This window comes from Gymnodraco acuticeps, unplaced genomic scaffold, assembly GCF_902827175.1.
Source record: "Gymnodraco acuticeps unplaced genomic scaffold, fGymAcu1.1, whole genome shotgun sequence".
NCBI classification, from domain to species: Eukaryota; Metazoa; Chordata; class Actinopteri; order Perciformes; family Bathydraconidae; genus Gymnodraco; species Gymnodraco acuticeps.
In genome coordinates this window covers 12,501-36,207 of record NW_022991136.1, presented here as the reverse complement: position 1 = coordinate 36,207, position 23,707 = coordinate 12,501, and the positions used below count along the sequence as shown (strand labels likewise).

Sequence of the window (23,707 nt, the reverse complement as noted above, 5' to 3'; positions counted from 1 at the left end):
CCACACACACACACACACACACACCCACACACACCCACACACACACCACACACAACACACACACACCACCCACACACACACCCACACACACACACAACACACACACACCCACCCACACACACACACCACACACACACACAGCACACACACACACACCCTACACACACACACCACACACCCAACACACACACACACACACACACACACACCCACCACCCACACACACCCCACACCACACACCGACACACACACACCCATACACACACACACACACACCCACACACACACCACACACACACACACACACACACACACACATACACACACACACACACACATACACACACACACACACACACATACACACATACACACACACACCACACACACCCAGATCAAGGGACAGGAAGTGGTAAAACGCTGCCTCATGTCTTTTTGGGACTCATTCCTGAACCTCTCTTATTGACGGTGTATTTCTACACTGCTTCCCCTCCTCTTCCCCTGATGGCCTTCAGCTCAAGGTTCTAGGTTCTTTATGTTGTCATACGAACATAGCTACAGTGTAGTTATGCCCGTAATTCTTAGGTCCTGATGGTCTTCAGCTCCTGCTGGACGGTGCTCTGAGTCCCTGTGGAGGAGGATGACTGCGCCTCCTCTTCCCCCCTGCAGCAGCGCAGGCTCCTGGGCAGCGAGTCGCAGAGAGCCCTCCGGAAGGTGGAGCTGGAGAACACGTAGACCACGGGGTCCAGAGCAGAGTTCAGGAAGTTCATCCCCAGAGACACGATGGTGATCTGGGTGAAGGAGTAGAAGGAGGCGCAGTCCCAGGGTCTGAAGGAGGTGATGAACCAGAGGCCGATGGTGGAGAGGGTGGTGGGCAGGAAACACAGCGTGAAGACCAGCACGATGGCCACACACACACGCATCGCCTTACGCACCTAGTGAGGATCAGAGTAACATTAAAGCTGTATTAGTACAGCACTTTGCATACACCAGAATCGAAAAATGTGTACAAAAAACATGTTCAAATATTCAGAAAATTGAAAAAAAGCAGAAAATGTCTAAAATAATATTTAAAACGTTACACACAAATGTCCACACACACACACACCCACCCACCCACACACACACACCCACCCACCCACCCACACACACACACACACACACACACACACACACACACACACACACACACACACACACACACACACACACACACACACACACACACACACACCCGGTAATGTTGAGTACCCAAACGTTTTATGATAGAAATGTAGAGTAGGGTCTCCATAGGAACTGCATGCTATTGCTAACCTGCATATTGGGACATTTACACAAGGTGCACACTGCTAGACTAGAAGGGACAGAAGGAGGTAAAAGGTATGATAGATAAATCCCTCTGTGAAATAAAGGAAAGATCAAAGTCAGACCTTCTCCGGGTTCCCGATCTGTCGTCCTCGCAGGAAGCTGTGGATCCTGACGGAGCAGAAGAGCAAGATGGCGGCCGGCAGGAAGAACTCCAGAACCGTCAGGATGCGGTGCATCTTCAGCAAGATGAGGATGGAGCGAGACGCCTCCTAGCAGGACGTGAAGAAGAAGCACATCCTTTACTCAAGTAGAAGTACACATCCTTTACTCAAGTAGAAGAAGCACATCCTTTACTCAAGTAGAAGTACACATCCTTTACTCAAGTAGAAGAAGCACATCCTTTACTCAAGTAGAAGTACACATCCTTTACTCAAGTAGAAGAAGCACATCCTTTACTCAAGTAGAAGAAGCACATCCTTTACTCAAGTAGAAGTACACATCCTTTACTCAAGTAGAAGAAGCACATCCTTTACTCAAGTAGAAGTACACATCCTTTACTCAAGTAGAAGAAGCACATCCTTTACTCAAGTAGAAGTACAGACATCCTTTACTCAAGTAGAAGAAGCACATCCTTTACTCAAGTAGAAGTACAGACATCCTTTACTCAAGTAGAAGTACAGACATCCTTTACTCAAGTAGAAGTACAGACATCCTTTACTCAAGTAGAAGTACAGACATCCTTTACTCAAGTAGAAGTACAGACATCCTTTACTCAAGTAGAAGTACAGACATCCTTTACTCAAGTAGAAGTACAGACATCCTTTACTCAAGTAGAAGTACAGACATCCTTTACTCAAGTAGAAGTACAGACATCCTTTACTCAAGTAGAAGTACAGACATCCTTTACTCAAGTAGAAGTACAGACATCCTTTACTCAAGTAGAAGTACAGACATCCTTTACTCAAGTAGAAGTACAGACATCCTTTACTCAAGTAGAAGTACAGACATCCTTTACTCAAGTAGAAGTACAGACATCCTTTACTCAAGTAGAAGTACAGACATCCTTTACTCAAGTAGAAGTACAGACATCCTTTACTCAAGCAGAAGAAGCACATCCTTTACTCAAGTAGAAGTACAGACATCCTTTACTCAAGTAGAAGAAGCACATCCTTTACTCAAGTAGAAGTACACATCCTTTACTCAAGTAGAAGTACACATCCTTTACTCAAGTAGAAGTACACATCCTTTACTCAAGTAGAAGTACACATCCTTTACTCAAGTAGAAGTACTCGTGTTTAAAATACTCTGGTGAAGGTAGAAGTACTAACTAAACTTCTTTACTCAAGTGAAAGTAAAGAGGCTTTGAAGTGTACTTCAGTAAAAAGTACCCATAACTAGCAGCTGCTTTAAAGAGTACCTGACCTCCCTTTATATTAATAGAACAATAATGTCATTGTTAGCTAATGAATGTTTCCATGCTGAACAACGGCAACATGACAACGTTTCCATTGGTCCCTCTTCTTTAGAGAAGACCAGGAAATGATGGATACACGGATCGTGTTCAAATCAATAGGCACGCAATGACTCTAAAGAATAATGATCACGCACCAAACACACATTCAGACTAAAGGAACCAGCTGTTTGGGAAATGAGAGAAGTAGAAAGTACAGGTATTTGAGTTCAACATGTAAGAAGTAGAAAGTACAGGTATTTGGGTTCAACATGTGAGAAGTAGAAAGTACAGGTATTTGTGTTCAACATGAGAGAAGAAGAAAGTACAGGTATTTGTGTTCAACATGTAAGAAGTAGAAAGTACAGGTATTTGAGTTCAACATGTGAGAAGTAGAAAGTACAGGTATTTGAGTTCAACATGTAAGAAGTAGAAAGTACAGGTATTTGAGTTCAACATGTGAGAAGTAGAAAGTACAGGTATTTGAGTTCAACATGTAAGAAGTAGAAAGTTCAGGTATTTGTGTTCAACATGTTAGAAGTAGAAAGTACAGGTATTTGAGTTCAACATGTAAGAAGTAGAAAGTACAGGTATTTGAGTTCAACATGTAAGAAGTAGAAAGTACAGGTATTTGAGTTCAACATGTGAGAAGTAGAAAGTACAGGTATTTGAGTTCAACATGTGAGAAGTAGAAAGTACAGGTATTTGTGTTCAACATGTAAGAAGTAGAAAGTTCAGGTATTTGAGTTCAACATGTAAGAAGTAGAAAGTACAGGTATTTGAGTTCAACATGTAAGAAGTAGAAAAGTACAGGTATTTGAGTTCAACATGTAAGAAGTAGAAAGTACAGGTATTTGAGTTCAACATGTAAGAAGTAGAAAGTACAGGTATTTGAGTTCAACATGTAAGAAGTAGAAAGTTCAGGTATTTGTGTTCAACATGTAAGAAGTAGAAAGTACAGGTATTTGAGTTCAACATGTAAGAAGTAGAAAGTACAGGTATTGTGTTCAACATGTGAGAAGTAGAAAGTACAGGTATTTGGGTTCAACATGTGAGAAGTAGAAAGTACAGGTATTTGAGTTCAACATGTAAGAAGTAGAAAAGTACAGGTATTTGAGTTCAACATGTAGGAAGTAGAAAGTACAGGTATTGAGTTCAACATGTAGGAAGTAGAAAGTACAGGTATTTGAGTTCAACATGTAGAAGTAGAAAGTACAGGTATTTGAGTTCAACATGTAAGAAGTAGAAAGTACAGGTATTTGAGTTCAACATGTAAGAAGTAGAAAGTACAGGTATTTGAGTTCAACATGTAAGAAGTAGAAAGTACAGGTATTGAGTTCAACATGTAGGAAGTAGAAAGTTCAGGTATTTGAGTTCAACATGTAAGAAGTAGAAAGTACAGGTATTTGAGTTCAACATGTAAGAAGTAGAAAGTACAGGTATTTGAGTTCAACATGTAAGAAGTAGAAAGTACAGGTATTTGAGTTCAACATGTAAGAAGTAGAAAGTACAGGTATTTGAGTTCAACATGTAGGAAGTAAGTAGAAAGTACAGGTATTTGAGTTCAACATGTAGGAAGAAGTAGAAAGTACAGGTATTTGAGTTCAACATGTAAGAAGTAGAAAGTACAGGTATTTGAGTTCAACATGTAAGAAGTAGAAAGTACGGTATTTGAGTTCAACATGTAGAAGTAGAAAGTACAGGTATTTGAGTTCAACATTGAAGAAGTAGAAAGTACAGGTATTTGATGTTTCAACATGTAAGAAGTAGAAAGTACAGGTATTTGAGTTCAACATGTAAAGAAGTAGAAAGTACAGGTATGTGAGTTCAACAATGTAAAGAAGTAGAAAGTACAGGTATTTGAGTTCAACATGTAGAAGTAGAAGTACAGGTATTGGGTTCAACATGTAGAAGTAGAAAGTACAGGTATTTGAGTTCAACATGTAAGAAGTAGAAAGTACAGGTATTTGAGTTCAACCTGTAAGAAGTAGAAAGTACATGTGATTTGTGTTCAACATGTAAGAAGTAGAAAGTACAGGTATTTGAGTTCAACATGTAAGAAGTAGAAAGTACAGGTATTTGAGTTCAACATGTAAGAAGTAGAAAGTACAGGTATTTGAGTTCAACATGTAGGAAGTAGAAAGTACAGGTATTAGAGTTCAACATGTAAGAAGTAGAAAGTACAGGTATTTGAGTTCAACATGTGAGAAGTAGAAAGTACAGGTATTTGAGTTCAACATGTAAGAAGTAGAAAGTACAGGTATTTGAGGTTCAACATGTAAGAAGTAGAAAGTACAGGTATTTGAGGTTCAACATGTAGAAGTAGAAAGTACAGGTATTTGGTTTCATACATGTAAGAAGTAGAAAGTACAGGTATTTGAGTTCAACATGTAAGAAGTAAGAAAGTACAGGTATTTGAGTTCAACATGTAAGAAGTAGAAGTACAGGTTATTTGAGTTCAACATGTAAGAAGTAGAAAGTACAGGTATTTGAGTTCAACATGTAAGAAGTAGAAAGTACAGGTATTTGAGTTCAACATGTAAGAAGTAGAAAGTACAGGTATTTGAGTTCAACATGTAAGAAGTAGAAGTACAGGTATTTGAGTTCAACATGTAAGAAGTAGAAAGTACAGGTATTTGAGTTCAACATGTAAGAAGTAGAAAGTACAGGTATTTGAGTTCAACATGTAAGAAGTAGAAAGTACAGGTATTTGGGTTCAACATGTAAGAAGTAGAAAGTACAGGTATTTGAGTTCAACATGTAAGAAGTAGAAAGTACAGGTATTTGAGTTCAACATGTAAGAAGTAGAAAGTACAGGTATTTGAGTTCAACATGTAAGAAGTAGAAAGTACAGGTATTTGAGTTCAACATGTAAGAAGTAGAAAGTACAGGTATTTGAGTTCAACATGTAAGAAGTAGAAAGTACAGGTATTGGTGCAACATGTAAGAAGTAGAAAGTACAGGTATTTGAGTTCAACATGTAAGAAGTAGAAAGTACAGGTATTTGAGTTCAACATGTAAGAAGTAGAAAGTACAGGTATTTGGGTTCAACATGTGAGAAGTAGAAAGTACAGGTATTTGAGTTCAACATGTAAGAAGTAGAAAGTACAGGTATTTGAGTTCAACATGTAAGAAGTAGAAAGTACAGGTATTTGAGTTCAACATGTGAGAAGTAGAAAGTACAGGTATTTTGGAGTTCAACATGTGAGAAGTAGAAAGTACAGGTATTTGGAGTTCAACATGTAAGAAGTAGAAAGTACAGGTATTTGGGTTCAACATGTAGAAGTAGAAAGTACAGGTATTTGGGTTCAACATGTAAGAAGTAGAAAGTACAGGTATTTGGGTTCAACATGTAAGAAGTAGAAGTACAGGTATTTGGAGTTCAACATGTAGAAGTAGAAAGTACAGGTATTTGGTTCAACATGTAAGAAGTAGAAAGTACAGGTATTTGAGTTCAACATGTAAGAAGTAGAAAGTACAGGTATTTGTGTTCATACATGTGAGAAGTAGAAAGTACAGGTATTTGAGTTCAACATGTAAGAAGTAGAAGTACAGGTATTTGGAGTTCAACATGTAAGAAGTAAAAGTACAAGTATGGGTTCAACATGTGAGATTATATTACAGGTATTGTTCAACATGTGAGAAGTAGAAAGTACAGGTATTTGGAGTTCAACATGTGAAGAAGTAGAAAGTACAGGTATTTGAGTTCAACATGTAAGAAGTAGAAAGTACAGGTATTTGAGTTCAACATGTGAAGAAGTAGAAAGTACAGGTATTTGGGTTCAACATGTAAGAAGTAGAAAGTACAGGTATTTGAGTTCAAACATGTAAGAAGTAGAAAGTACAGGTAATTTGAGTTTCAACATGTAAGAAGTAGAAAGTACAGGTATTTGGGTTCAACATGTAAGAAGTAGAAAGTACAGGTATTTGAGTTCAACATGTAAGAAGTAGAAAGTACAGGTATTTGAGTTCAACATGTAAGAAGTAGAAAGTACAGGTATTTGGAGTTCAACATGTAAGAAGTAGAAAGTTCAGGTATTTGAGTTCAACATGTGAGAAGTAGAAAGTACAGGTATTGAGGTTCACATGTAAGAAGTAAGAAAGTACAGGTATTTGAGTTCAACATGTAAGAAGTAGAAAAGTACAGGTATTTGGGTTCAACATGTAAGAAGTAGAAAGTACAGGTATTTGAGTTCAACATGTGAGAAGTAGAAAGTAGCAGGTATTTGAGTTCAACATGTGAGAAGTAGAAAGTACAGGTATTTGAGTTCAACATGTAAGAAGTAGAAAGTAAGGTATTTGAGTTCAACATGTAATAAGTAGAAAGTACAGGTATTTGAGTTTCAACGGTAAGAAGTAGAAAGACAGGTATTTGAGTTCAACATGTAAGAAGTAGAAAGTACAGGTATTTGGGTTCAACATGTTAGAAGTAGAAAGTACAGGTATTTGTGTTCAACATGTAGAAGTAGAAGTACAGGTATTTGAGTTCAACATGTAGAAGTAGAAAGTACAGGTATTTGAGTTCAACATGTTAAGAAGTAGAAAGTACAGGTATTTGAGTTCAACATGTAAGTAGAGTAGAAAGTTCAGGTATTTGGGTTCAACATGTAAGAAGTAGAAAGTTACAGGTATTTGGGTTCAACATGTGAGAAGTAGAAATTACAGGTATTTGAGTTCAACATGTAGAGTAAGAAAGTACAGGGATTTGGGTTCAACATGTAGAAGTAGAAAGTACAGGTATTTGAGTTCAACATGTAAGAAGTAGAAAGTACAGGTATTTGAGTCAACATGTAAGAAGTAAAGTACAGGTATTGGGTTCAACATGTAAGAAGTAGAAAGTTCAGGTATTTGGGTTCAACATGTAAGAAGTAGAAAGTACAGGTATTTGTGTTCAACATGTAAGAAGTAGAAAGTACAGGTATTTGTTCAACATGTAAGAAGTAGAAAGTACAGGTATTTGAGTTCAACATGTAAGAAGTAGAAAGTACAGGTATTTGGGTTCAACATGTAAGAAGTAGAAAGTACAGGTATTTGAGTTCAACATGTAGAAGTAGAAAGTACAGGTATTTGAGTTCAACATGTAAGAAGTAGAAAGTACAGGTATTTGAGTTCAACATGTAAGAAGTAGAAAGTACAGGTATTTGTTCAACATGTAAGAAGTAGAAAGTACAGGTATTTGTTCAACATGTGAGAAGTAGAAAGTACAGGTATTGTGTTCAACATGTAAGAAGTAGAAAGTACAGGTATTTGTGTTCAACATGTAAGAAGTAGAAAGTACAGGTATTGTGTTCAACATGTAAGAAGTAGAAAGTACAGGTATTTGGGTTCAACATGTAAGAAGTAGAAAGTACAGGTATTTGAGTTCAAACATGTACGAAGTAGAAAGTTCAGGTATTTGGGTTCAAATGTTAAGAAGTAGAAAGTACAGGTATTTGAGTTCAACATGTTAGAAGTAGAAAGTACAGGTATTTGAGTTCAACATGTGAGAAGTAGAAAGTACAGGTATTTGGCTTCAACAGTGAGAATGAAAGTACAGGTATTTGAGTTCAACATGTAAAGAAGTAGAAAGTACAGGTATTTGAGTTCAACATGTAAGAAGTAGAAAGTACAGGTATTTGGGTTCAACATGTAAGAAGTAGAAAGTTCAGGTATTTGGGTTCAACATGTAAGAAGTAGAAAGTACAGGTATTTGTGTTCAACATGTAAGAAGTAGAAAGTACAGGTATTTGGGTTCAACATGTGAGAAGTAGAAAGTACAGGTATTTGGGTTCAACATGTAAGAAGTAGAAAGTTCAGGTATTTGGGTTCAACATGTAAGAAGTAGAAAGTACAGGTATTTGGGTTATACATGTAAGAAGTCAAAGTAAAAAATCGTCAGAAAAATAAGTCGTGGAGTAAAGTACTGATACCAGAAAGATGTACTTAAGTGCAGTAACAAAGTATTTGTTCTCCACTACTTCCACTCTGCTAGCAGTTCTCTCACCTTGTAGGAGGTGAAGAAGAAGCACTGCGAGCGATGGCCGCGCCTCTTGATGTGGTTGAAGGCCAGCATGGGAACACGGGGGCCGATCACCAGAAACCACACGATCAGAGACACGAACGCAGCCTGACGCCTCGTCATGAGGTTCACCCGGTGGTGAGGGTGGACCACCTGCAGAGAGAGCTAACGTGAGCATTCTGGCACCATTTTAGGATGAAAACACAAGAAATTATATTCTTCGTACAAAAATGAGGAGAGAATTCATTATTTTGAGACCAATTTTCAGATTTGTCTCTCTTTGCAACTCTTTTGAAACACAGAGCGGTAACGTTAGCTAAACACTGTCAACACACGACTGTTGGCGGTAGATGTGATCCCCTCACCTTGAAGTAGATGTGATCCCCTCACCTTGAAGTAGCGGTAGATGTGATCCCCTCACCTTGAAGTAGCGGTAGATGTGATCCCCTCACCTTGAAGTAGCGGTAGATGTGATCCCCTCACCTTGAAGTAGCGGTAGATGTGATCCCCTCACCTTGAAGTAGCGGTAGATGTTATCCCCTCACCTTGAAGTAGCGGTAGATGTGATCCCCTCACCTTGAAGTAGCGGTAGATGTGATCCCCTCACCTTGAAGTAGCGGTAGATGGCCACCACGGTCATCAGTGCGATGCTAGCTGAGCGGTTGGAGAACATCAGGAAGAGGTTGATCCGACACATGGCGTCTCCGAACACCCAGTGACCGACGAGCAGAGCGTGGATCCTCAGAGGCAGACTGACCAGCGCCAGGAAGTCTGCGATCACCAGGTTGAAGAGGAACAGCGTGTTGGGGTTCCACTTCTTCACCCTTAAAGCAGAAGATCCACAGGGCAACTGCATTACCCAGAAGCCCCAGGGTGACGTCGATGGTGAGGACGGGGGGCAGGATGAGACCCTCGAGTTGGATCCCGACCGGAGGGCAACCGCCAACGGGGGGCGCGGTCGTGAAGTTCAACATCGTGGTGACGTTTAGCTCCGTTAGCATCTCGGCTAATTCTATCTTGACTCTAACCCAGATAAACGTTTAGTTAAGAGTTTAGTGAGGCGGACAAAGACAGGATTATTTTAGATGATTCTCTTAAATAATGTTGTGTGTTTTGAGGTCGGACACGCACACAGGGAGATGTCGAGATTCAGGGTGTTTGCCAATTCCCCTTTTCCCCTTTTCACCTTCCTCCTTTTCTCTGAAAATGAGGAAGACACAGAGAGTACTTTTTAGCATAAGAACATGAAGTAATGTGACTTCCTGTTCAGATAACATTTTGTACAAAACACAGTCTAATGTTAAATAAAGTGGTTTATTACAAGCCATTTGACATTGTTTGTTTGTTTGTTTGTTTGTTTATTTGTTTATTTAAAGGACAGTGCACATTAACCCACATTGCTGTAAATGAGCCAGTATTAGCCAGCAGGCTAATTTTCAACTGTTGTCCTTGGCAAGATGTTAAATGACCACAACAAGACTAGAGAATAAAAACATAAGTAAATAGAGTACAGCAGACAACAATAGAGAGGAACAAACAACCATGCAAACAGATGAAATATCATCATACAATGATACAGTTAAAAGTGTTCACATTTTTGATTGTTTAAAAGCCAGTTATTATGATAGTGGTTAAATGTATGATAGGAGGTGTTATTCCTGATCTGTATTGGTATTGTGTTCCAGAGTGTTGGTGCCCTCACAGAGAAACAGTGTTTACCAAAGGAACTGGACCTAAGAGGGACTGCACAGTCCCCTCTAGGGCAGACCTTGTGGTTCTGCTGTATAAAAGTGCAGAGTGGTGGGGGTGCCTTGCCGTTTAGAATTTTAAAAATGAGACATGCATCAGTGTGTTTTAATATATTTCCCAGCTGAGCAGGTTATGTTTGTCCAGGATTTTGCAATGGTGGTATAGCTTAGGTTTTCTGTCCAACACTTTGAGAGCTTGTTTGTGAAGTGATAGGATAGGCCTTAATGTGGTGCTATTCACCTGTGTCCAGCTGGTTCACCTGGGTCCAGCTGGTTCACCTGGGTCCAGCTGGTTCACCTGGATCCAGCTGGTTCACCTGGGTCCAGCTGGTTCACCTGAGTCCAGCTGGTTCCCCTGGGTCCAGCTGGTTCACCTGGATCCAGCTGGTTCACCTGGGTCCAGCTGGTTCCCCTGGGTCCAGCTGGTTCACCTGGGTCCAGCTGGTTCACCTGAGTCCAGCTGGTTCACCTGGATCCAGCTGGTTCACCTGGGTCCAGCTGGTTCCCCTGGGTCCAGCTGGTTCACCTGAGTCCAGCTGGTTCCCCTGGGTCCAGCTGGTTCACCTGGGTCCAGCTGGTTCCACCTGGGTCCAGCTGGTTCACCTGGGTCCAGCTGGTTCCCCTGGGTCCAGCTGGTTCACCTGGGTCCAGCTGGTTCCCCTGGGTCCAGCTGCTCATACAGTATGTTAGGTGGGGAAGGATCATGGCAGTCATATCGAGTTTTGCTACAGGTGTTGTCAAACAGTTCCTTATATATCTAAAGGTTGCTAGATTGTATTTAGTTATTTGCATGACCTTTCTCACTTGTTTGTTGAAGGATAGAGTAGTGTCAAGGATAATGCCTAGATATTTAAAATGTGTAACTGTTTGAATGACCTCCCCAGACACATAGACCTTGGGTTCACAGTGTGATACAGTGTTGGTCTTGCTAAAAAACATACAGACTGTCTTCTTAACGTTCAGATATAGCTGTGAGTCAGTAAGCCATTGATTTACATGCACCATTGCATCACTTAGTTTGGCCGCAGCTTGAGCCTTGGTTTTTGCATGAACATAAATGACAGTGTCATCAGCGTACATTTGCACCTCACATCCAGTGCACACTGATGGCATGTCATTTATATAAAGGCTGAATAGAATTGGGCCCAGGATAGATCCCTGGGGTACACCCAGTTCATTCCTCAGGGGTGATGATGTCTCGTCACTTACCCTTACACACTGAACTCTGTCTGACAGATAGGAGCGCATCCAGTCTATTGCACTGGGTGAGAAATTAAAATAGGACATTTTGTGAATGAGTACTTGATGATTGACTGTATCAAAAGCTTTCTTAAGATCTAAGAAGATTGCTCCAACATGCCTCCTTTGTCCATTTTTGATTTGATATTTTCCACAAGGAAACAATTTGCGGTCTCAGTGGAATGATTGGCTCGGAGGCCGAATTGCATGCGGTGTAGTGTGAAAGGACTACTGTTAAGATGTCCAGTCAATTGCTCAGCTACACATTTCTCAGAGATCTTAGACATGACAGGTCAAACACTAATGGGCCTATAGTTGTTTGCATCAGTTGTGTCCCCGGATTTGTGGGCTGGCACAACAATGGCTAACTTCCAGTCTTTTGGGAGTTTTCCTAAAAAAGGTGTTCATTATTTTGGTAATTGTCCCTGTGAGGGTAGTAGCATGTTTCTTTAGAAACAGAGAATCCTGTCCAAAAGTGTCTTTTGATTTGGAATTGTTTAAAGAAGAAATTATAGAATGAACTTTGGATTCAGAAGTCTCTGTCAGGGAGAAGACTGGCTGTGTTCAATCAATAGGTGATGAATGTATTTGACCAATTTGGGGACTGTTTATAGTCAGCCTCACAGAATCAATCAAATGGTTAACATTATTCTTAAAGCACATTCTTAAAGACATTAAAGCTTATAATATTTATTTATTTTTGTTTCTTTTTCTTATTTTTGTATTTACATATTCTTTATTTATAATATCTTATTTTTATTTTATATAATTGATTTTTTTTAGATATTCTTTATTTATGATATTTAATTATTTATTTTTTATATTTAGTACACAACTGCACTTGAACATCTCAGCATATGTTTTTTAAATATATATCAATTTAATTAGGTTAAGCATTTTAAAGCTTTTAAAACAGTGAAATAAATATTATAAATCTTAAAAATATAATTAAAACAGTAAAACATGGTTGATCCCTTTTTCTTCCAAGTGTTATATTTTATGTATTTTATATATTTTGTATCTAAACATTTACTTTAAATGAGTCAATTTCTATTAAACTTAATTCATTATTGCAGACAATTCCAAAATACACACACACACACACACACACACACACACACACATACACACACACACACACACACACACACACACACACACACACACACACACACATACACACACACACACCACACACACACACACACACACACACACACACACACACACACACACACACACACCAATCTAGAAACCTGTTGCCCTCCTTGATGAAATGGCAGGGACTCATCCACTCACACATATGTAAAAACAATTACAGAAAAATGACCCAAAAACCTAATAATGGTAATAATAATAATAATAATAATATTAATAATAATAAAGCTTTATTTGCAGAGCACTTCTCATGCACCAAATTGAAAATGTTAAATTAAAAGATTCAGAAAATTGAAATTAAACTTAATTAATTATTTTGTAATGTACTTTTTTTAATATGTTCTTTTCTTCACATTTTAATAAATATATAGCAAAAATAATGACACATTTGGCTCATTCATTTATAGGAAATCCCATTTTGAACACGCACTAAGTTAAACACTATATAATGAAGAGTATGTAATACAGTGTATTATTACGAAGCAGAACTCACCGTGTGAAGGACTCCAGTCAGAAGCAGCTCGTTAACTCACTCTGTGCTTTTACGATGAAGGAGTGACTTCCTGTTTCGTCACAGCTGACGTCAGACGGAGAGTTTCTGCAGGTTTTTAAACGCTTCCTCTCTGGGTTCAAAATGACAAACTTTACAGGAAGTTTATAAATCTCAGGATTTACGCTGTCGCTGCGAAAAGAGACGTTTCTGCATGTTGGGGTTTTCCACTGTCTCTGAAATAAGATCCACGACATGAAGAGGACATGCTGATTGGATGAATCTTAGTATTTTCAATCAATCAAACTTCAGTTATTTATATTCTAAGTGACGTCCATTTGCTCCTGGTTCAGGTTCAGGTTCAGGTTCAGGTTCAGGTTCAGGTTCAGGTTCAGGTTCTAAAACAAACACAAACAACAGACACATAATTAATAATAAAAGGACTAATAAAAAGTACAAGTCCACCCTGCTCCGTCAAATCTCAAAAATATTTCAAAAACATTTAGGAAGAAAAACACTAGTACAAGCATGGACATTCAAAACTCTTAATTAGATCAATGGCATCTGAGTGCCGCTCCTATGATGTGTTCATTTGTGCAATAGCTGCTGGGATAACACTGTTTTCATACGGCTTCGTTCACTCTGTGGGACGAGTGACCTCCGGCCCGAAGGAAGAAGAGTCGCAGCAACTTCAAATCAGCTGCGGTCTAGAGAAAATGATCAGGTAGGTAACAAACGTACAGCAACACAATATTCCTATTAAAGGTATCAAATATATTTTATACTTGCAAGTATGACGTCTCCACCAAAGAGCACGTACTGTGGAACAGGCTCTCTTTATAGGAGGACACCAAAGCTGATTTACATTACAAACAACATTTGGAGAAGCCAGCTGATATCCCATGGCGCTGTATGCAAAACTCACACCCTACAAAGAACAAATGGGATATACATAACGCCTTATCGTAAATTCCTTCCCCTCATCCTGTCTGCCTGTGGTTGGCATAAAACCCCCTTATCCAAACACATCTGTTTTACACATACATTTAAAGGTCACTCCAAAGATACGACCTAATCAGAGAATCAGTTTACAGTTAGCAATGTTAATACATTTAATCATTTCCTTAACAGAAGCTTACATTCTGAGTGCAGAGGGTGGGAGTCATGGGCTGCAGTTGAATAGTCCAAAAATCAGCTCCTAAGTTCTAACCCTATCTCCTATTCCTTGACCTCTGAGTGAAAGGTCACGGGGTTAAGGGATAGTGGATAGGAGAATTCAAAAGGACTTAGGAGAAGAGACTGCGGTACTTTAGAGAATCGACTGCACTTTCACTATCCGACGTGTTTATGATGCGCCAGCGGACGTCCTGAATGTGCGTCTGCTGCAAGCGGCAAACTCTGGGGAACAGCCGGGAAGCCAATACGGAAGTGCCACACACTGCAGTTCATACATGGGCCGCTAGGGACTGGCTGCAGAAAGGAGCAATTTCCATAGACCCCCATGTTAAAATGCCCAACTTTACAGCAGAAAAAAACATGTTTCTACCCATGGATGCAATAAATATTATTATCGATATAGTTAGATTCCACCTTCATGATTATGAATCTGTGAGTGAATTGTTTTCCAACACGACCCTTTTATTTATATTAGGTCTTAAAGTTGTTGCATAAATTAGAGCGTGGTCACTTTGATGGACACGTACATGCCTCACTGTCAGCTAACAGCAACTTGTCCACTCTGCTAGGCTACAACCATAGAGGCTACAACGTTAGTTAGTCATAGTACTGTACTTGACCCTTTAGCTTTAGCCGTGTTCGTGGTGATTGTGCCTTTTAGGGAATATTGTTACAAATACCAGACAATTAAAATGTCGTGCTGTGCGCTTGAATGTACTAACAGAACTTCCAAGAAGTCTAAAATGATAATATTATACATGTTAACCCCGTTCGCAGGTGTTTGTGTGCTTGGTACAAACTCCCAGAAACCTGCAGGTCCGCTACAACTCTGACTACTTTTAAATCCAGGCTGAAGACTTTTCTTTTTGTCGCTGCTTTTAATTGAACTATTCATATCTTAGACTGCACTGTAACTTTTATCCATGTACTTTTTTTCTTTTAATGTTTAATTGACTGATTTTAAATGCCATTTTCTTAATCTCTTTCATTTTTTGTAAAGCACTTTGAATTGCCTTGTGTTGAAAAGTGCTATATAAATAAACTTGCCTTGCCTTGCCTTGCCTGCTTGCCTGCCTTGCCTTGCCTTGCCTTGCCTTGCCTTGCCTTGCCTTGCCTTGCCTTGCCTTGCCTTGCCTTGCCTTGCCTTGCCTTGCCTTGCCTTGCCTTGCCTTGCCTTGGTAGCTTAGCTTAGCTTGTTACTTATTAGCCAGCTAAGGACGTAACCCTTTATGCATACATATACATCTTAGTTTATGATTCAGCCTTGGGTAAGACTTTTATAGTCTATGGCTATGACGCCCATAATGCTAAACGGGAGCAAATGTTAATAGGGGACCCAATTATCCCAGTGGTGGCCGCCGGAGCTAACGGAGCCGCAGGGGGCTAGCTCCAGCCGGCGTCCCGGAGCTAGCCCACTGCGGCTCCGTTAGGTCCGGGCGGTGGAGTCAGTCTTTTCTCAACGTGTGAATGACAAGCATTAAGAATAATAAAATATAGCTAATTCTCTTGCAGATTGTCTCATTTGATTATGAAGGTAACGTTTATATAGGGGAACTACACTGCTAGCAGTAACTTGGTATGCATGTATTTCATGTTAGCTTAGCTTCTTAGCCTGAGCTAGCTCTGTTTACTTCCAGTTCGGAGGCAGCAGGTCCCGCCTCGGCTCCGCCTCTTTGCCCTTATTTGGAGCAGGCGGGATTAGACTCTGACGTCACAGTCGAGCCGTTAGTGGCCGACTCCGCCTACTAAGGGCTTCACGGCAACTCTGCAGAATCCTATGGGTGACGTCACGGACATTACGTCCATTTATATATACAGTCTATGGTCTGCTGCTGTGGGGTAACCATGGAAACTACAGTTCTCTATACAGCGGACTACAACATGGATGTTCAATAAGAACGAGGGACTCCTGTGAACTCATCTAGAGACTCTGTGCTCTGACGCTGCTGCTTTATGCTTTATGAACGTGGACAACAGAGAAACAGATTCTTCAGGACCAAAGCTGGAATTGAAATAAAAAGGAAAGTGAAACTTATGCTCGTCACCCTCTCCCTCCGGTCCACATTAATACAAATGATCCCAATACGTATGATTGATGAAAAGATCTTAAATCAATACAGATGTATTTATTATAAACGTTAGTCCTTAACATCTATCTCTGTGTATATCACCATTCAAACATCTTTTAAAAGTTGAGCAAACTCCCCACAGCTCAGTGAAGACTGAGAGATGTTGACTTTATTTGATCATTTCAGTAAAAACTAACGTTCATATTTCTCTCTTTGATTATAATACTGATGAACGTTCAGAACAAAGCACTTTGGCAACTTACCACATACGTTTTAAAAAGCTTAATGAGCACCGTAACTTTCATGATATCATTTCTCCGTAATAATCGGTTGTTTCCGTGAACGGCCGACTGTTGAGTGACGGCAAATGCTGCGGCTGCAATGCATTGTGGGGCAGCATTTTCTCCTCTCCTCTCGGTTAGGGAGGTCCAGTGGTTCCTAAGCTAAAGGAGGCTATAAAGGAAGTTTGAAACCTCCTTTCCTTTCATCTAGAGAATCAGCTCTTATCATGGCTGCCACTGAGGGACTTCCGGGTCATTTCACTCCGTGAGGAAGGTTCCTAAGCTAAATGGACTATTCGACTGCAACCATGGTCTAACATGGTGTTGGTTAACCGCTGTCATAGTGGAGCAGATAAGTGTGATTTTTTGGCAGAATCGTTCAAATGGTGATACAAGCATGAAATTTGGTAGGAACGTTCCTTTAGGATCACTCTGCAAGAAAAAAGTGCTAGCCACGTGGATTTTCAACATGGCGGCCATTTTTTCCAAGATGGCCGCCAGGGTATGAAAAAAACAACTTTTAACCATAGAAATCGCCAGAGATGTCGGATTTATTTCATCTTGGTGTCGATTTATAGGTTTTTGACCTTGCTAGAGCTGATTCCTGAGTGTATTGATCGATTTCTTGAACCAATAAATCAATTTTAGGACTTGTGTAACAATAAAGAAGTCAAATGACAACTATTGTGCAGGCTTCGAATACAAGTAAATTGGTTCTCGTTATAGACGAGGTTAGAATTGCCCCTCCAAAGGACTGCTAATGCCGGGGTGGCAAAGAGGATGAGCTCTCTTTGCCTACTAAATGCCCCAAATGGCAAGCGAAACAAAGCCTCTGGCAGTCAAGCTCCAACCCTAGCCTTCTCGTGGCGGGGGTGTTTCCACAAATAGTGGTGGTGCGAAAGGCGAGTCTCTGGCGCCTGAAAACCAGACAGCTCTGGGCAGATGAAGCTCATTAGCCAGGTAAAAGCAATTCATCTAGGAGATGGAAAACTCCGAAATAAAACCACTTGCGACCGAAATGCAGCCACAAGGATATATAGGACCCAGACATCACAGTGTAACCAGCGATGATGGTGGACACCAGCCAATATCAACTAAACACAGAAAAAGAGAGTGTATGTCATGCAATACCAGGGCACACTGGTGGCATACACTGCTGTGCAACTCAGCATGGGGTTCAATGTCAGCTAAACCGTGGGTTTAGTATCCCAAATGCTATCTAATGAACCCCTCAGATGTTAGATAGCCGCACCTGAACCGACAGGATGTGCCAGCGCGGGAGAGCCGAGCCAAGGATAACGGGGGTTTTACATGTAGTTATCCGGATGGTGTACAGATCGCACGGGATTTAAATGACATTGGATGAACGATCGGGCTAGGTGTAGGGCAAGTGCATGAACCTAGCTGTATCCCATACATCAATTTGCACTAACGCAAGGTGGTAAAAGGATGAACCCTCGACCTTGCCATTCTTAGTCACAAATTATGGATACTCAAGCAAAATCAAAACCACAAACAAACTGGACGAAATGTTGCCTCTGTCAGAATGATACAGAGGAAAAGTTAATGTCACCACTAAGTTCATTCCAAAGGGAACAGGACTATGCTGGTTATACCAACATTGCAAACAATGTGCCATTGTTTCATGCCATCAATGATATGCCGATTCCACTTAACCCAGCCAGACTAGATGAAGGTGGTGGTATAAAAGAAACACTGATGCGAAACAGAGCAAAATATCACCAAAGCTGTAGATTGTTGTTCAATAACACAAAGCTACAAAGGACACAACACAGAAGAGAGCGACTGCAAGTACTTCTACGTGCAGAGAAGAGAACCGCAGTAAGAGGCAAAGAACATCAGATCCACCAAAAGCGTCATCAGTATGCTTTTTGTGTGAAGAAGAGGCCGAAACATCAACTTTACGACAAGCAATGACAATGCAATTGAATGAAAGACTCAATGAGTGTGCCAGGACTCTGAATGATGGAAAGCTCCTCGCAAAGCTCAGTGCCGGCGATGCTGTTGCGCTGGAGTTGAAATATCATCCTGCTTGCCTTGTAGCTGTATACAATCGAGAACGAGCCCATCATAATTTGATTATGCAAGAGCAGAGCTGCAAAAAGCCAGGTAAAGAGTTATACCCCATTGCTTTTTCAGAACTTATCATCTACATCACTGACACCAGAGCTGCCACCGAGGGAACAGATCCAGTTATATTCAGGCTGGCAGATTTAGCTACACTGTACAAGCAGAGATTAGAGCAACTCAGTGTGGACTCTCCGGACGTGAACTCAACAAGGTTAAAGGAACAGTTACTCTCGCGTATTCCAGAGCTTGAAGCGCATCAGAAAGGACGCGATGTCCTGATAGCATTCAAAAATGACATAGGCTCAATTCTTGCTGATGCTAGTAAATATGGTGAAGCTATACACTTAGCTAAAGCTGCTGATATCATACGTAAAGATATGCTTAATCACAAGACCAAATTCAACAATCAGTTCAAGGAAGGAGCTGGTGAAGAATCCATTCCTCCCTCACTTCTACAGTTTATGTGTAATATCGAACACGGTGTCGATATTAAGTCACATCTGAAACATGGTGTAGTAAAATCAGACTTAGCTATTGCACAACTGTTGCAGTATAACTGCTACACAAAGTACAGAGATGGATCAGCAATCCACCGGCATTCCAAAGACCGTGAGACACCATTTGCTGTATACATTGGGATGATAGTGTTCGCCAAGACGAGAAAACGACAACTTATTGACAAGCTTCATGAGAATGGTATCAGCATTTCGTATGACAGGGTCTTAGAAATATCTGCCCAGTTAGGCGAATCTGTTGTAAACCAGTATGTGGAAGAAGGAGTTGTGTGTCCACCGGTTCTACGTAAGCGAATTTTCACCACCTCTGCTATGGACAATATTGATCACAATCCAACAGCAACCACAGCTAGTACATCCTTCCATGGTACACGCATTTCAATGTTCCAGCATCCAAGTTCGGATAACAAAGGAGAAGTACGTGCCCCACCCAAAGTTGTGGACAGCAGGGCAAAGAAAGTGCCTGAGCTTCCTGAATCGTTCACGAACATCCCACCGGCCTTCTTCAACAAGAAGAATCCTGCACCTCCTTCTGTAGCTGAGGTATCCATGCCAGATCCAAGTCTTTTCCACAGAAATCTCACACTGGAGTACGAATGGTTGGAACAAGTTCAACAAACTTCAGATGTAGAATATTCTTCCAATATAACGTGGTCGGCCCACCATGCAAGCCAGAACAGGGCCAAGGACATTGAAATCACTATCGCACCGCTGCTTCCTCTTCTACGAGACCAAGCACATAGTGTTGCCACCATAAAGCATGTCATGAACAAAATTAGGGAAACAGTAGCATTCCTCAACCCAGGACAAACACCAGTTATAACTGCAGACCAGCCACTATACGCACTGGCTAAACAGATCCAGTGGCACTGGCCAGATGAATATGGAGAAGACAAGTTTGTGATCATGTTCGGTGGACTACACATAGAAATGACGGCAATGAAATCAATTGGGTCAATACTACAAGACAGTGGATGGACCAGTGCTCTTGTTGAAGCTGGTGTGGCCTCTTCCGGTACGGCAGATTTGTTCCTATCAGCTACCAATGTGACTAGAACTCGCCAAGCACATCAGATCACAGCATGCAGTTTATTCCAACTCATGAAGAAAGCTTACAGTGTCCATCTCGCAGAACATCCAAACAATGATGACAAAGATATCTCCTTTGAAGACTGGTGTGGTGCCCGTAAAAAGGAGAGTCCACAGTTCCAGTTCTGGTCCCTCGTCTTGAACATGGAGCTGACTATTCTCACGTTGATTCGATCATTTAGAGAAGGAAACTTCACACTCTACCGTGAATCACTGTCTGAATTGATACCTTACTTCTTCGCCAACAACAACATCAATTATGCGTGTTGGCTTCCCATTCACCTCAGAGACATGATGTGCCTAGAGAAGCAACACCCAGATGTTGCCAGAGAGTTTCATCAAGGAAACTTTGTCGTTCACAAATCTGACAGGAATTTCTCCGCAATGGCCATTGACCAGGCCCACGAACAGAACAATGCAGTCATCAAAGGTGATGGAGGAGCCATAGGTGTGACGGAGGACCCATCAGCTCTCAGAAGGTAGATGGTGGCTGGACCAGAAATTAATCGTTTAGTTGCCAACTATGAAACAGTATCAGGAATCAAAGATGCAAAGAAAAGCAATCGTCACCATGAACAAACAGAGACAGTTCAGAGGGCATTCTTTGAGAAAGTCAAACAGCTCACAATGGTAATGGAGGAAATGGGTAATCCCTTTGAAGAGGAGTCAGGAGATCTTCTTACGCTCGACACCAAGGACATCGCGGATCCTTCTGCTGCTCAGCTAATTGCGACGCATCACGAGAGAGGGAAAGAAAAGTTAAATTCCTTCATGGCTAATCTACAATGTGAGAATGACTACTCCTTCTACCAGCCTATCAAAAAGAACAGGATAACCTTCTTCACAAATGAGCCAAAGTCTGCAAGCAAATCCGAGACAAAGTTACTGAAGGAAGACTGCAATTTGTTTTCCCGCCTCTTCATCTCCTGCCAAAACAGACAGTGTGACTTGCAAGAGTTCTTCAAACACGAGAATCAGTCTTTTCCGGCCTCACTCAGTAACAAGGGGAAACTACACACGAAATCTGATTTAGTGGATGTACTACAAGCCAAAGTTACGCTTCCAGAGACAAAGCCAGAGTCTGACGTACTCATTGTAGATGGAGCTGCGCTGGTAAATACAGTAGCACCACGAACACCAAAGACATTTGAAGAGTATGCCAGAAAGGACATTCTTCCTAAAGTCGAGTACTACAGCACGAAACACAAAAGAACCGACATCATCTTTGATGTGTATCATCAGTCCAGCCTGAAGGCAGAGGCAAGATCTAAACGAGGAAAGGCCATCAGAAGGAGAGTAACAGCGACAAGTAAAACTCCCTCGAATTGGCAGAGCTTCCTTAGAGATAGCACCAACAAAACAGAGCTATTCCATTTCCTTGCCGACAAAGTGGCTGAAATGACAACGGGCAATCCAGTTATCATGACTAAAGGAGAAAATGCCATCACCACCACCTGTGACAACAGCGTTAACCTGGAGGAAGTGGCCCCATGTACCCATGAGGAAGCAGACACGCGAATATTCGTACATGCTCGGCATGCAGCCACCGAGGGATACAAGTCTCTGATGATTGAAGCTAATGACACGGACATTGTAGTTATTGCCATATCCCTTATGCCTTCTCTTGCCGCAACAGGTCTTGAGAAAATGTGGGTTGCATTTGGCAAAGGGGAGCACAGGAGATGGATCCCTATCCACGAACTTGTGTCTGCCATAGGACCAGAGAAAACGAGTGGGATGCTCTTCTTCCATGCCTTCACCGGTTGTGATGTTGTATCATCTTTCAATGGCAAAGGGAAAAAGACAGCATGGCAGACATGGAATGTATGCAATGAAGCATCAGTCATCTTCACGAAACTCAGTCAGTGCCCATCAAAGATTGAGGAATCTGATCTACAAATCCTGGAGAAATGTGTGGTCCTGATGTATGACAGATCAAGTTCAGTTGCGTCTGTGAATGAGGCGAGGCTTGCTCTCTTTGCACGAAAGCAGAGGTCATATGATTTAATTCCACCAACACAAGGAGCACTCAAGGAACATGCCAAGCGAGCTGCATATGAAGCAGGACACATTTGGAGCCAGGCAATAGTCCGCCAGCCAGAGCCTCAGTATCCGTCCGAGTGGGGTTGGTTCAAAGAAGATGACTCGTGGAAGCTCTTCTGGACTGCCCTTGCTCCCATAGCTAAAAGCTGCCAGGAGTTAACGAAATGTGGATGCAAGACACAATGTAGTGGAAGGTGCAAATGCTTCCGTTTCGGACTAAGTTGTACTCCACTATGCAGTTGTTTTTGTCAGACCTAGCTAGTCAGAACAATGAACATTGCAGGGCAGAAAAACATTGCAATAGAAACTGGGACCGGTTCGTGTTATATTCACCCCAGGCGCATTACGAACGAAGTGCAGATTTTGTTGATGGCATGATACCCCTTGCCTATCAAATTGCCTTTAGGAAATACTAGAATTTAAAAAAATAATAACGGCAAATTTAAAGTGATAATTCAGCATCAATAACTGGAAGTGCTGAACAAAACAGAAAAAGACAATTTGGGTGAATCTAAACTCGTATATTAAAGTAATACTTTTGCACCTAAAGCCACATATGGCAGGTAAGGGGTTAATACCACATCATACATGTGTTTTGATATCATAATCGGTTTCGCCAGTGTTGAAAACATATAAATCGCCACCATGACCTACTGAATTGGACAGATCTATCCAAAGTTATCAGGAAATGTCACCTATGGGGTGGTCATCTGGCGGCCATCTTGGAAAATGGCCGCCATCTTGGAATTTCAAGTGGCTAGCACTTTTTTCTCATAAAGTGACATAAAATAAATATTCCTGCCAAGTTTCATGCTTGTATCATCATTTGAACGATTGACCTTGTTATCTGCTCCACTATCACTGCCTGAGGTACAGGGTCTCCAGGTGTATCTGTGTCTGCCTGAGGTACAGGGTCTCCAGGTGTATCTGTGTCTGCCTGAGGTACAGGGTCTCCAGGTGTATATGTGTCTGCCTGAGGTACAGGGTCTCCAGGTGTATCTGTGTCTGCCTGAGGTACAGGGTCTCCAGGTGTATCTTTGTCTGCCTGAGGT

The 23,707-nt window shown here is 41.1% G+C and overlaps 1 pseudogene; it reads right to left on the bottom strand.

The window, feature by feature from the left end:
• Window positions 1-279: 279 nt before the first annotated feature.
• Window positions 280-13,457, bottom strand: LOC117560359 (annotated as a pseudogene).
• Between the last annotated feature and the right edge of the window lie 10,250 nt (window positions 13,458-23,707).